The sequence below is a fragment of the Tigriopus californicus genome, chromosome 5 (assembly GCF_007210705.1).
Source record: "Tigriopus californicus strain San Diego chromosome 5, Tcal_SD_v2.1, whole genome shotgun sequence".
NCBI lineage: Eukaryota > Metazoa > Arthropoda > Copepoda > Harpacticoida > Harpacticidae > Tigriopus > Tigriopus californicus.
In genome coordinates this window covers 11,207,294-11,220,092 of record NC_081444.1, presented here as the reverse complement: position 1 = coordinate 11,220,092, position 12,799 = coordinate 11,207,294, and positions in this window count along the sequence as shown.

The window sequence follows — 12,799 nt, the reverse complement described above, 5'->3', positions numbered from 1 at the left end:
TGACTCATGGGCATATTGATTAAAGAGATCGGAGCTATAGTGATCCAAAGCCAGAAAATTTGGATTAGAACTTTCACCTCTTCTAATAAATTTTTAAGCAAAAGCATCCAACATTTTACTTTGCATGACAGATGATACGTTTTAAGATTTAGAGCCCAGTCGTAAATAAAAAAAATGGTAATAAATTATCAAAAGTGTACAAATTGCACCTGATTTGTTAAAACATAACGAACATGCTCCCCTTGATTCCACGATTTCAAGAAATTCCTCTTGACACTCATGGTTGATTATTCTATTCAGTTCAATTTCGGTTTAAACAAACATGACCTACATACGGTGGTTGTTTAGTAACATGTCGTGGTTAAGCACCCGATTTTGATATAACTTTCAATTTTGGAGAAGAGCATCTCATGAATCCTACCAAAATTGATAAAAGATTTAAATGATGTGCTCCCACATAGTAGACAGGCCCAAATCCCGACGTAGGCCTCGAATCAATGAGTGAAGCATCAAGTGTACTTAAGAGGTATCCTTTCCCAGATGCACTCACCTCTTGCTTGGGAGTGCCTTTTCATCGTGTAATGCTCTTAAAGGGTACAAGTCGCTGATTTCAGTTTTTTAATCATTAGTAAAAAACTGAATTTTCATGTTTCTTTTTCATTCAGGGCTGACGTTACCTTATTTCAAGGGCAGTGATCTCAAGAAAGCATTGAAAAACGAATTCAATTGTTCATTTTACAATTGCCTCTCAATTAGCACGCGATTTTTTTTAAAGAAATCACTACAAATTGGTTGCATTAGTTTCTCATAAACGGGACGTTCAACCTGGAAAAACCTGCAAACGTTGTTACTTAAACTTACCTGTCTTAATGGATGAATGCTCCACGTGACTTGTGACTCGTGGGTTGACTTGGTCCTCATGTCAGTTCACTCAACGGCATTTCTAATACGATTCGTTTCTCATTTCCTTCAGAAGTATCGTTTGAATGTGACTGGGTTCTAAAAATTAGTTGGTGGACATGTGCCTCTCCCAACTCAATTCCACGTAATCTGACACTCGTGTGCTCGGATCGAGACATGTGACCGAACTCACTCGAGACTTGTGAGGAGTTGAATTTTTTGGTCAAAAACCGACAGTCCACTTGGTCGGTGGTGGCTTTATCAAAATCGCCTACGTGCGTGATTAGCTATCACAAGCTTATTAGAAATTACTTCATTTGAAATCTGCCTCACATGACTGTCCACAGGCTTTTGAATATTAATATGGGCATTGGGGATTCATTGAGGAGGTTATTGTAACGAAAACAGTTAGATATCTGGGGTCATTGATCAAACGTTTTCTACAGTACGAATGATTAGTACATTGACTTCGACAAATTTTCCAGTCAGGGGTTTCATATAGGTTTCTAGTCCTTTCTGGAAGGTCAATTCTTTCAAATGGTTGATTCGTTGAATTGCTAGAAGTAACTCTTCGAAGGGATCAATCAAGTTGATTTTCCCTGTAGCTCTGTCAACGTCTTGGGTATTCCGTTCTACTTTGATTCATTTCGGTTCCAACTAACAACAAGCTTTTGTTAAAGAGGGATTTTTGAATAGGTAGAGAAATCATTCCTAGAGGCGAACCTTCCTTTGAAAAAAGGTTTTACAAATTGTTCATTTAAAATTCAAATCAAGGAAATAAATTTTGAAGTCTTTAGTACATGTGCTTCATGCTTAGGGCAAAGGTGTGTTTTAAGTTTCAATCCTTTCAACAACAAAAATCGATCGACCGAAGTTGAAGGACTGGAAAATGATCCAAGCAGATGCCAAATATTTCATAATGATAAATTTAAGGCTATATCCAATGCTGGATTTACATCCTTGCACTTTTTCAATCAGAAAAGCCTCAAGACCATAACTGACCATGACCCTGAACCTCCTTTAGATAGTGTCTTCGTAATCAATCCAAAAGAGTTCGACATTCCCACGTGGTTTCAAATCATTTAATACATTCTGCTTTCCTCGACTCCTCGACTCTGTTTGCGGTAATTTTGCTTTCCCCTTCCACCATCCAGTTGGCATCCCCTTAGTCTTGGTACTCAAGATCCACGCCCGATATGCTTTGAACTCTATTCTCCCGCCTTCCTCACATATGTACGAGTTCAAACAAACCAAATAATCTTTCGGGTGATCACGTTCCCATCCTTCAAGAACTTTCTGTTGCTTGGTTGTGCCTCAATCTTCCACGTGTGTCTCCATGCACGTATGTGTGGGTTAGCTCTTCATTGATCTTTAGGGACGATGAGGGAATGGATCAAAGAGGATGATATGCCAGACGCTCATGGTGCTTTCAATAGCTGGGCAACACACGAAAAGTAAAATCCAAGTTCAAAGCACCAGAGGAGCTTGGCTCATTAACAATTCCCACACGCCGTTCAACAGTTCACGAGGATCAAGCAACGGATTCCAGTAATAGATTTGTCACAGCGACCGAATGGGTGAACGCAGCAATTTGGGGCAAAATGAAGACACGGGGCCGTTGATTGAAGCAGTCGCCTGACTATGTCAGCCAGAGGCTCGTTCAGATAGCTATCGTTTTTCCGTTGCTCATTTACGACCAACATGGCAACAAAAAGTGAAGATTTCACGGCAAGTGGAATTGAATCCCGTCCATCGGAACCGATAGGCATTCACTCTTGAGCTATGGTTAGCCCAAAGTAGAGAATTGAGATATATAAAGCTTCTCTTCTTATTCCATATGAAGAGGCGCTTCAAATACTGTAAGCATTGTCCATCTAAATGTCAGCGAAAAGTAACGTTTCAATGAACCGAGGCGTGCATAGAACATGATTTTAATACATGATTTATCATTCACAATCGTGTATAGGCACTATAGGAAAGTGTTAAGATAGCTGTCATTTCCTAAAGAAATATTGAATTCACCTAACAAGAGTGAACAAAAATCGGACAACATTTTGATACGTAAACAATGCGAGCATCTCGGTCGTAATCCAAGTCGATTTTATAATGCGTCGTTCTGAAGAATCATGGAAAACCAATCGGGCTGAATTAAAATCCACTCAAAAGAGAAGGGTGTCAAAGTTGTCAGAAATGATGATTCATTGCCTTGTTCCCTCGAGTCCTTCGAAGTATTGAAATCCCGAAGAGGATATCAGTGCGTGCTAAGGTTAAAATGCATTGGTAATAACGGAACAGTTAGCCTGTCGTCCACTTTCTAATGCTTGCTTGAACAACACCACTATCACTTATCTTGATAAGAATGCCTCGGAAAACGAATGTTACATTTCACCGGAGTTGATTGCCATCTCCGATCCACGTATATGATTGACTTGCAATAGCTGAAGCAATGAAGTTTCCGATTTCTAGCACCTTCTTGATTGCTCAAAACCTTCCTTCGGCGAAATCCCTTCTCCTAGCCAATGGTACAATTGATGCAGGTGAACATCGAAGATATTGAATGTGGCGTCATCCTTCGCCGAAAAGAAGTCTCAAAATACATTTGGAAGTCCTGGGATCTAACGAGAATGAGTCAGACTTGTTTACACCAAAGAGCACCACAGATTTGACATGAATTTTCTTGGACACCACTACATAAATGCAACTTTCTTGAGTGACTTTAACGCTCATTCCAGGTGGTCGCTCGGACTGTCTTCCAAAGGGTCGTACTTTCAAAAGGATCGGGAGATGAGGTGCAACATCAACAAGGTGCAAAAGAGGTCTTTAGGCTTGGTCAAAATGTACAATTTGATTAAGTTTTTCATTTTTTGATAGATTCGTATAATTTGTGGCATTTTGTACAGTTTCGATTTTGTGCAGCTTCCACGATTTTCATTTCCAAAAGTGTTTTATTGACTGCTCTCCATTTTCTCCTGTTAAAACTAAATAACTTTTCAATTACCTTTCGGACTTTTTCATCTGCCAACTGATTTTACTTTTTGCCTTGGTCTTTCAAGGACATAAAGTTAGATAAAATGTTTGATTTCTTTAATCCTAACAGATTATTTTCGTTCTATAAAAAATATCCTTATCTAAAAGAATCCAAAATCTCAAGGGAAGCCCATCGTGGAGGTAATTTGGGCATTTTGACAGTGGTCAAGTTTACAGTACATGACAAATTTTGAGAACATTGGGTTAAGATTTGTGTATTGGTTAGGACGATCTTTCTTCCTGGCCCAGAATATGGTGCAAATACCGTTAGTACAATTTGAATTTCACGCTTTGCTTTTTTTAGCAAGGGCCATAGCGCCCTCGAGTACCGAATATTCTTTTGGTTTTCATTATTGGACTTCATTTTTCAACTTTGAATTTGATTGTTTGATTGGCCACTTTTGTGACAGGCTTTCATGATTGCACTGTTTTAGCTTTCAAAAACCAATTGCAACAAATTTCAATTCTCGTTTGTTCTCCAAAAGATAGTTGAGATGTCAAGGAGAAATAAAATTCTTTTCAATTCCTGCGTGTGTTAATATAAGGATTTGGATACAATTTGATAGCACTAATTCCTGTGGCATGTCTTATAGCTAAAGCATTCAAAATCGCTGTGACGCCAACCTGTTCAATTGAAGCAGATAGAAAGTGTTTAATTAGGAGCCTAATCTATATTTCTCATTGTGGTTTGATCATCTGGCAAGCTTAAGGTAACAAATAATCAATCCTAAAGTCTAATTTGAGGAAGTATTTGTGCCCCAATTCAAGGTTCATCTGCATTCTTACTTGCATCATAATATGTATTACTTTTTAGGTATATGTACGAAAAGTTATTTTGAGCTTGGTTAATCTTCACGAAGACTGGGGTCGACAGTATTTATGCTCGTGCTATTTGCATGCATGAGAAAAAATAGTTGTCTCCCAATTACCCATCGTGCCAGTAAAATTGCTTGGATTGGTTCCATTCTTTCATAAGGAACGTTTTAATGGTCTGACAGAGAGTCTTGAAGAGAGGAAGAGGGAACTTACTTGGAGCTTGTAAACTGAAAGAATGGTATCTCAGGAATACATATAAACAAACAAATAGCAGCACGAATTTTGTACGTTTGATAATGCACGCGTCATGAAAATTGGCTTTCAATCAAGGTTATATCGAGCAAAGTAGAGGCTCAAAGAATAGTTGTGGAAATATTTTTTAATGAAGAGCTATGGGCACGCCTGTAACTATTACCTACCCAAACGAGGTGAAAACTCGCAGGTTACGAATGTTTCTATAGATGAAATGTTTACGTAATTGTGTTTTATCTTGCTGATTCCTTGAACACGCATTTGCTCGTACCTCATGGAGCCTGATCTAATAAAAGAACAACCATATTAATTTAAAATGAATATTGTTCCATTAGTAATTGCAGCATATGGGGTGTTGCAATAAACGTTTAGTTTCTGTAGGACAAAAATGGAGACCAAACCCTTGATTATTCGGATGGGTGTTTTTCCTTCGAGTGGAGTAGAAAATGGGTATGAAGCATTTGTTGGGCGTTTTTCACATTTCACGCAACGCACTCGTTCTACTGAGCAAAATAGTACCTGGGCTGAGTTACATTCTGTCCTTTTGATTCAAGTCTTTTTCAAGTCTCTTGAACTAACTCGTTAACATTCTGGACGGTGCTCAACTCTCGAATCTTCCATGAAATGCACCTGTATGGGCCCCTTCTTCATCTTGGGCCGAACTAAACGCATCCTACGATTATACAAAAAGACAGTCGTGACGCATTCTGGTTGTTATGAAGAATTTACAAAGTTATGTCCAGATAATGTCTGAATTGCTCTGCTCCGAAGGAGGGATCCAGACTGACTGACTCATTTGCTGCTTGAAGAAAGTAGCATTGTGATTTCATTCCGTCTTAAGATCAATCTGACCCAATTGTCATGGATTTGGCCTACTTCTGCGACGTTCACGACATCCTTGATATTACGGAGAAAGAAAGCGACGATTTTCGTTACGACGGATTGCGAGGAACCCGACCGACATTCGTCCGTTCTTGGAAAGCTATTTTCTTTTTTCTTGTCACGGACAAGCTTGAAAGCGAACGGAGAAAAAAAAACCGGGAAAAGTACGACTTACTTATGCAATGGACCCAACAATGGTCACTGTTAACGAAATCCAGGTCGGGGGGGGGGGATGGTTTAGAATCACATAAGACGACGCACCTGATTTCTCGTATGATTTGATAGGAAAGTAGTCCCTGAATGAGAGTGGCTCATGTAAGGATTCCGATAGTACGAATATGGTACACAGACAGAGATGTCAATCAGGGACGATGTATTGTTTTGGTAAAGATACATGTTCACTTGTGGAACGTTTACTTCTTTCCAGATTCTTCAATTACATAATCAAACCGTCACCAAGGGCTCTCAAAGATCCAGTCGCCTGAATATTGCTCTCCATGATTGTCGAAATTTGTCGTATGAATCCATCCATAAATGCACAGAAGTGGATTCAACGGATTTTTTGTTCGCTAGATTGCCAGAAATAGAGGCAATAAGTTGATTTGGCATTTGAGGACAAAATACAATAGTATTGTTTTGTTTGTTACGAAGTTAGATGAAAGCTCTCTCGCTCGGCCATCTGATTTTTGGGTGTTCCAATTGAGGGATATTCCCGCTTCGGCGTCACAACCAACATTAATTAATTACCTCACCCTCGGGAATGGCCGCAGGTTCGCCCTTTTAAGCTGTTAAAGCAGCAACTTATGCTGTAATTTAGATACCGCAAAGAAACTGGAACTTGGCTAGCCTGGGATCGAACTTGGCTTTGCAAATTGCAAAGCGGATGCTTTACCAATACGGTACCCCAGCAAGCCAATGGTAATAGCTACTTCATAATCAAAACTAGGAAATAACACCCAAATTTGTTTCTAAGCATATAGCTCGATATGGCTTTGAATTGCTACAGCCAAAGGCTCCATAATTAGGTGTAATCCTCCATGATAATGGCAAGTTCGATGAGCATATCCAGTTGAAAGTTGGTAAGGCTTTTCAAACATGTGGTTGGATATATCGCACGTTTAAGTCCAGAGATAGTGTCACGATGCTAACTCTGTACAAGTCGATTGTTCAGCTGCATCTTGAATATGCCTCTCCCATTTGGGCTCCAATTAGTTCAGCAGGTTTGCAAAAGCTCGAGCAGGTCCAAAGATGTTTTACTAGGAACATTGAGGATATGAGAGAGTTCTCGTACAAAGAGAGGTTAGAAAGGTTGGGATTGTACAGTACTCAGAGAAGGTACGAAAGGTATCTGATATTGTACGTTTTCAAAAGCATTCATGAGCTTTGTCCCAACCCAGGATTTAGGGTCAATTGTAGTGACCGTAAAGGCTTAATGTGCGTTTTGAGAGCACCTTCAAGCCCTCGAAAATCCAGGCTAGTTAAAACAATGAAGACCAACTCTCTTCTTTCTCGGGCTCCTTCATTGTTCAATTTGCTGCCCTCAAATATTCGTAAGGTTTATGTAGGGGTTGATCCAGTAGCAAGATCTAAGTCAGACTTGGACAAGTTTTTGATTAAAATTCCGGATCAACCTTATATTCAAGGATTAGCCAGATCAGCCAACTCCAATTCGTTGGGCGATCAAATGATATATATAAATAAAAGTCAAGTATGATAAATAATCTTCTCGTCTTGAACTGCTGGGATTCCAATCCCGGTAGCGGTAAGGAAGTCCGCACCAAAAAAAAAAAATAACACGTCAAACTCGATTGCCATTATTTCTGGCCACTCGGTGCATGCCTAATCAGATTTTAAGGTATTTTTTTCCATTTTACCTGGCCGATGATGCCTTGCCAAATCTAAAAAGCCTTTAAAGGTTGCTTTTAGAAGTGAATATCTTTTAAGATATGACACAAGAGTGGAGACCTTGGATTGAAAATATGAAGCAAGTCTCACCAAACACCTTATTTGTGCATTAATCAAGTATGTTATACCCGTATTTTTGAACGAAATGGCTTGAAATGTATGAAATGAATTGAAAGCAGGGTTGCCATATTTTTAAAAACTTATTCCGCCATTTTGACATTCCTATTCCACCAAATTCCGCCACATTTGGACAATTTCACTAACTTAGAAATGGAACACTATTATTACCAATGTATCATGACTAGGGCTCTAAAATGATCACTAAAAAGGTTTTTGAAAAAGCAAAATATATTTTTCTCAGAGGAAAAAATATCAAACGGAAAACTTTAAGCATGTTTGAAAGCAAAAGAGCATGTAACATGGCAAATTGGAACTAATTTTGCAAAATTTTGTGCTACTTTTGACCTAATTCCATAGGTCATATAAAGATGAAGGGGCAAGAAATAGACAAAATGTAACCTTTCATTTTGATAGTACTGGGGATTATTTCCGTGTAGTGTTTAGAAAAGCACGCAAAACAAATCAATAAAACATGACCAAAGGTTTCAAGAACTATCAAAATCTTAGAGGATCAAAAGTCCTCTTGTCTCCTAGTTTGGACCCCTTAATTGATACTCCAAACCATGCAGGTTTATAGATCAAATTTGGTTCCTCTCAGTGCTTTATCTGAACTCTGAACGAGGGCGCTTTGTGATATAATAGCCTCTACCAAATAAAGGGCCGATTGGGCCAATTCCTTGTTATAGTATAATGCGTTTGTGTTGCTTCTGTCTAATTCTTCAAAATCTTACTTTCAATTAGTGCCTCGGGTTACATAATGTCCGGAAAACAAATTGCTTTCAAAGCAAGGCAAGAGCAGTTTATGTAGCAATCTACCGTGCCTCTTCCCGTTTTCTTTGGGCCGTGTGACGTTGCAAATAAGGCCCCTTATACCTAAAGTTACTTTAGTCTCTAGTACCGTAGTAACTCGAAGTCAAACGAGTCTAGCCAACATCTCTTACAACTTGATTGGAGGTTAACATTTTTGTAACACGTAATACAATTTTTCGATATCAGTTTGTTTACTTCAATTCTAACTCGACCTGAGAAGACTGAACGGCTTACAAGGCCTTTTTTCACAAGAAGCCAATTTGTTGGCCCTCACTGGGCTCTGACTGAATGCCCAACCGTTTTTTTCTTAGAATGTGTTTGGTCAAACATGGCCTACATACAATCCTCGTCAATTGCAATGAAAATGCTCACAAAGAGCCCCTGAGCTCCTGTTTTGATTTTACTTTTTAATGATTGTTATCCTGTTCGTTTGCTGGCTTCTTTAAAGCTTCTTTCCTGTTATCTACTAAGTTTTGAGAGGGAATACAATCAATTGGGCTGAAATTTGATTGTAATAGCAATGAACTGGTGACAGTATCATTTGAAAGCTAGCTAATGCAATTCATGCATTAACTCACAAATTGTTAACACTAGAATCTAACATCCTTATCCATATCCCAGGGGTTCATATTCTGACTAACCTGGATTCTGGAGGGCTTGAAGGTGTTACCAAACCCACGTTAAACATCTATGGTCAATACAAGGGACCCTGAAACCCGAGTTGGGACAAAGCTCATGAATGCTATTGAAAACGCTCGGTAACACTTTAGTGTCCCAATCTTTCTAGTCTCCAACAGTACGAGTGCTCTCCGATTCCTGTGAAGTTTCGAGGGAAACAACTTTGGACTGGTTTAACTTTTAGCAAACCTGCTGAATTACTTGGCGGCCAAATAGGGGAAACCTTCATAATTTTCAAAGTTACTTGTACTTGTGTGTTGCTTGGACTGTACTAGACGGCTAGTCAGACTGTACTAATCATCAATAAAGCCTTCCACTGGCATTCCGAATGTTTTCCATGGGTATGGCAGCCAGTGCTCCCTGACGAAGGCTTTGGGGGGCCTCAACATTCGTGTGGTGGATATTGTACGCATTGGACTCAACATACACCCAAAAGGTGATGTCCAAGGGGTTCATCAAAGAGGGCGTGGATCGAATTTTCTTTGTATCGTTGAGCAGTTATTTTCTCGGCCAAATTTCCGCTCAGAGATCTTTTCTTTATTTTCTTTCTGCTTCTATATTATCGGGTTTGTTTAGGAATTACCTGTTTGAGGGCTCAACATTGATTAATAAGGCAAAAACTAAGTGAAAAGATTTTTTCCGAACGCCAGTTGCTGCNGGTGCCGAGTGGTGCTGAGTGCACGAACCGCCACATCAACATTGCCAAAGCTCAGAGATCTCTGTCGGGGTCTTTCCATCATCAAAGAGGGCGTGGATCGAATTTTCTTTGTATCGTTGAGCAGTTATTTTCTCGGCCAAATTTCCGCTCAGAGATCTTTTCTTTATTTTCTTTCTGCTTCTATATTATCGGGTTTGTTTAGGAATTACCTGTTTGAGGGCTCAACATTGATTAATAAGGCAAAAACTAAGTGAAAAGATTTTTTCCGAACGCCAGTTGCTGCCAAGTAAACTACGACGGTGATACCAAACAAATCGGGACAACTGTTATGAAAATCTTGCGTTTGAAATTACCTCGACAAAACTGGATTCATGTGAAAGATCCAACTCTCACGGTTCTGATGATATAAGTGTTTGCTTTGGTATGTTGTTTGGTTCTGAAGAAATTTGTATGCAAAGTAAAGAGCCATCCTTTCGGAAATTGTGCAAATTGACATTACCCAGGACAATGCAAAGCCTCACACCTCCCAGGAAAACAGGGGTTTCTTGGCCAAAACTAAGATCAAGGTGTTGCTTCATGCACTTTTGCAGCCCAGATTTGGTACCCTGCAACTTCTAACCTTTTCCACACCTAAAGCTCAAGCTTGCTGGACACAGATGTGCCACTAATTTTGAGCTTAATGTTGCTGCGAAGGGGGTGCTTTGTCAGCTCTGCCAAGGAGGCCTCCAACATGTTTTTGACAAGTGGATGAAGAGGATGCATAAGGGGATTGCTGTGCACGGTAGCTATGTCTGAAAATGTTGCAAATCGTATTTTTGATATCTCTTTTTGTTTTTGAACAAAAATTAGAAGTCTCGATTTGTTTGGTACCACCCTCACACGTTCCCTGACGAATTTCGACTGACGACGGAAGGTCTCCAACCGAAACCGATGCAACCTCCATCCAGGGTGGATTGCAATCAGTCTTCCTTTTGACATTACATATGATTCATTATTTTTAATCGTAAACTAAGTTTTTGGGATCTGACTACGACTACTAGTGCTGGGGTGAGTCCGGCAAAAGTTGGACTGGTACGAGACCTCTGATTTTTTAATTTTTCCCGGACTCGCCGAATCCAGATTCGAGTCCTACTCTAGCAAAGAGACTCGTCTTACGAAATTCTAGGGAAAAATGAATAAATTTTCTTGGCGAGTCCTTTCTAAAAGATTCGAGACATTAGTTTTTAAGAAATCTTCAGTTGGCCTGGTTTGCAGGGAGAGAAATAAACGCTGGCTGGCCATCCAACAGGGTGGTGCCAAATAAAATATAAAAAAATGAAATGAAATAGACCAATAACCCACGCATAACGAATCATGGTTCCTGGTGTCTTCAGAAAGAAGATGCCGCCGCTCTTTCTTAGATTGGGCGAGAAAATCAGAACCAAGGCTTGCTACAAGATGTTAAGGATCCTCATTCTACTTTGGTTAGGGCCTCATCCATTGCCGAAAACCATACCTGGCCAAAGGATGGTGCACTGTTGCACAATTCGGGCAGATGCTAGAAATCATATGAGGACAACAGGGCCCTTTTTCTGGCTCAAGGACTTGCCCGATTTGGACCCGTTTGATTTTTGTAGTGGGTTGTTATCGAGGCAAGGACCAACCGAAACATTCAAATTTGAGCTCACTCAAAGTTATCATTTGTACAGTTAATGGGCCACCATTCAAAAGGAGAAAATCATCAGTGCACAACCTGCGTCGAGTTAATACGATCCTGAAACATCCTAGTTTTAGTTTAAGAATTTTGATTTGAATAATCAACGACAATAATTAGTTTTTTGAAGTTCAGACTTTGAAATGATCAACCGAACACGTTTGATTAGCCAGCCTGTAATACATAAGATATCAAAGCAAACTTGTTGTAATCGTGATCAATTACACAAAAACCAATTTGAATGTTGGAATGACTTTCAGAAATAAATTGACACAGGACTGCTCATGTAACTTGATGAGCAACTTCCACAGTATCAGATTGTTTTGATTACGGTATGTTAGGTTGTCCATCACCATTGGAGATCATTATCACACGATTAGTCGTTCGCAGCCGAGATATATTTGACACGAGCAGGCCAATCAGGATTTTTTTTCTTCAAAAATGATGAGTGAGCGAAACTGAATTATCTAAAAACAATGATTCATTCAAACTAGGCTTCAGTGCAGGGTAAGTAGGGTAACTAAAGCTTTGTGTATGTAAAAAAAATGACTATTTTAACTCTTTTATAAAAGGACTGGATAACATTTTGAAAGTTTATCTTCTAGGAACCTTTTCTCGTCGATAAAAATCTTAGTGACGTCATTGCACCTTGATAATTCGGTTTGAATGAAAGTCTAGTTATTAAGGCTGCCAGATGATGCTGTCTTCTTCTCTGACTCATAAGTTTGGTAATTCACAATCAATGCAACAAAACTGAAAGGCAAGAAGTTCTTTTCCTAAAAGCTCTTAAAATTCGAACTAATTCTTAAATGATCTTTAGACTGCGATGATGGTAGCAAAAAGTGTTCCCATGATATTTGGGATAAAGGGAAAAACTTAAGCTCATAATCGGGAATGATAGACAAACTAGTATTTTGGTTTTCCTTCCTTGATATTGCCAAAATACGCCAAGTAATACGAACCAAATAATTGTTAAAGAAACAAATGTCAGTTAGAAATACAAAGAAATAAATCTTTGGTGTACTTCAGCATCTGCATAATTACTTTAGAAAAACTAG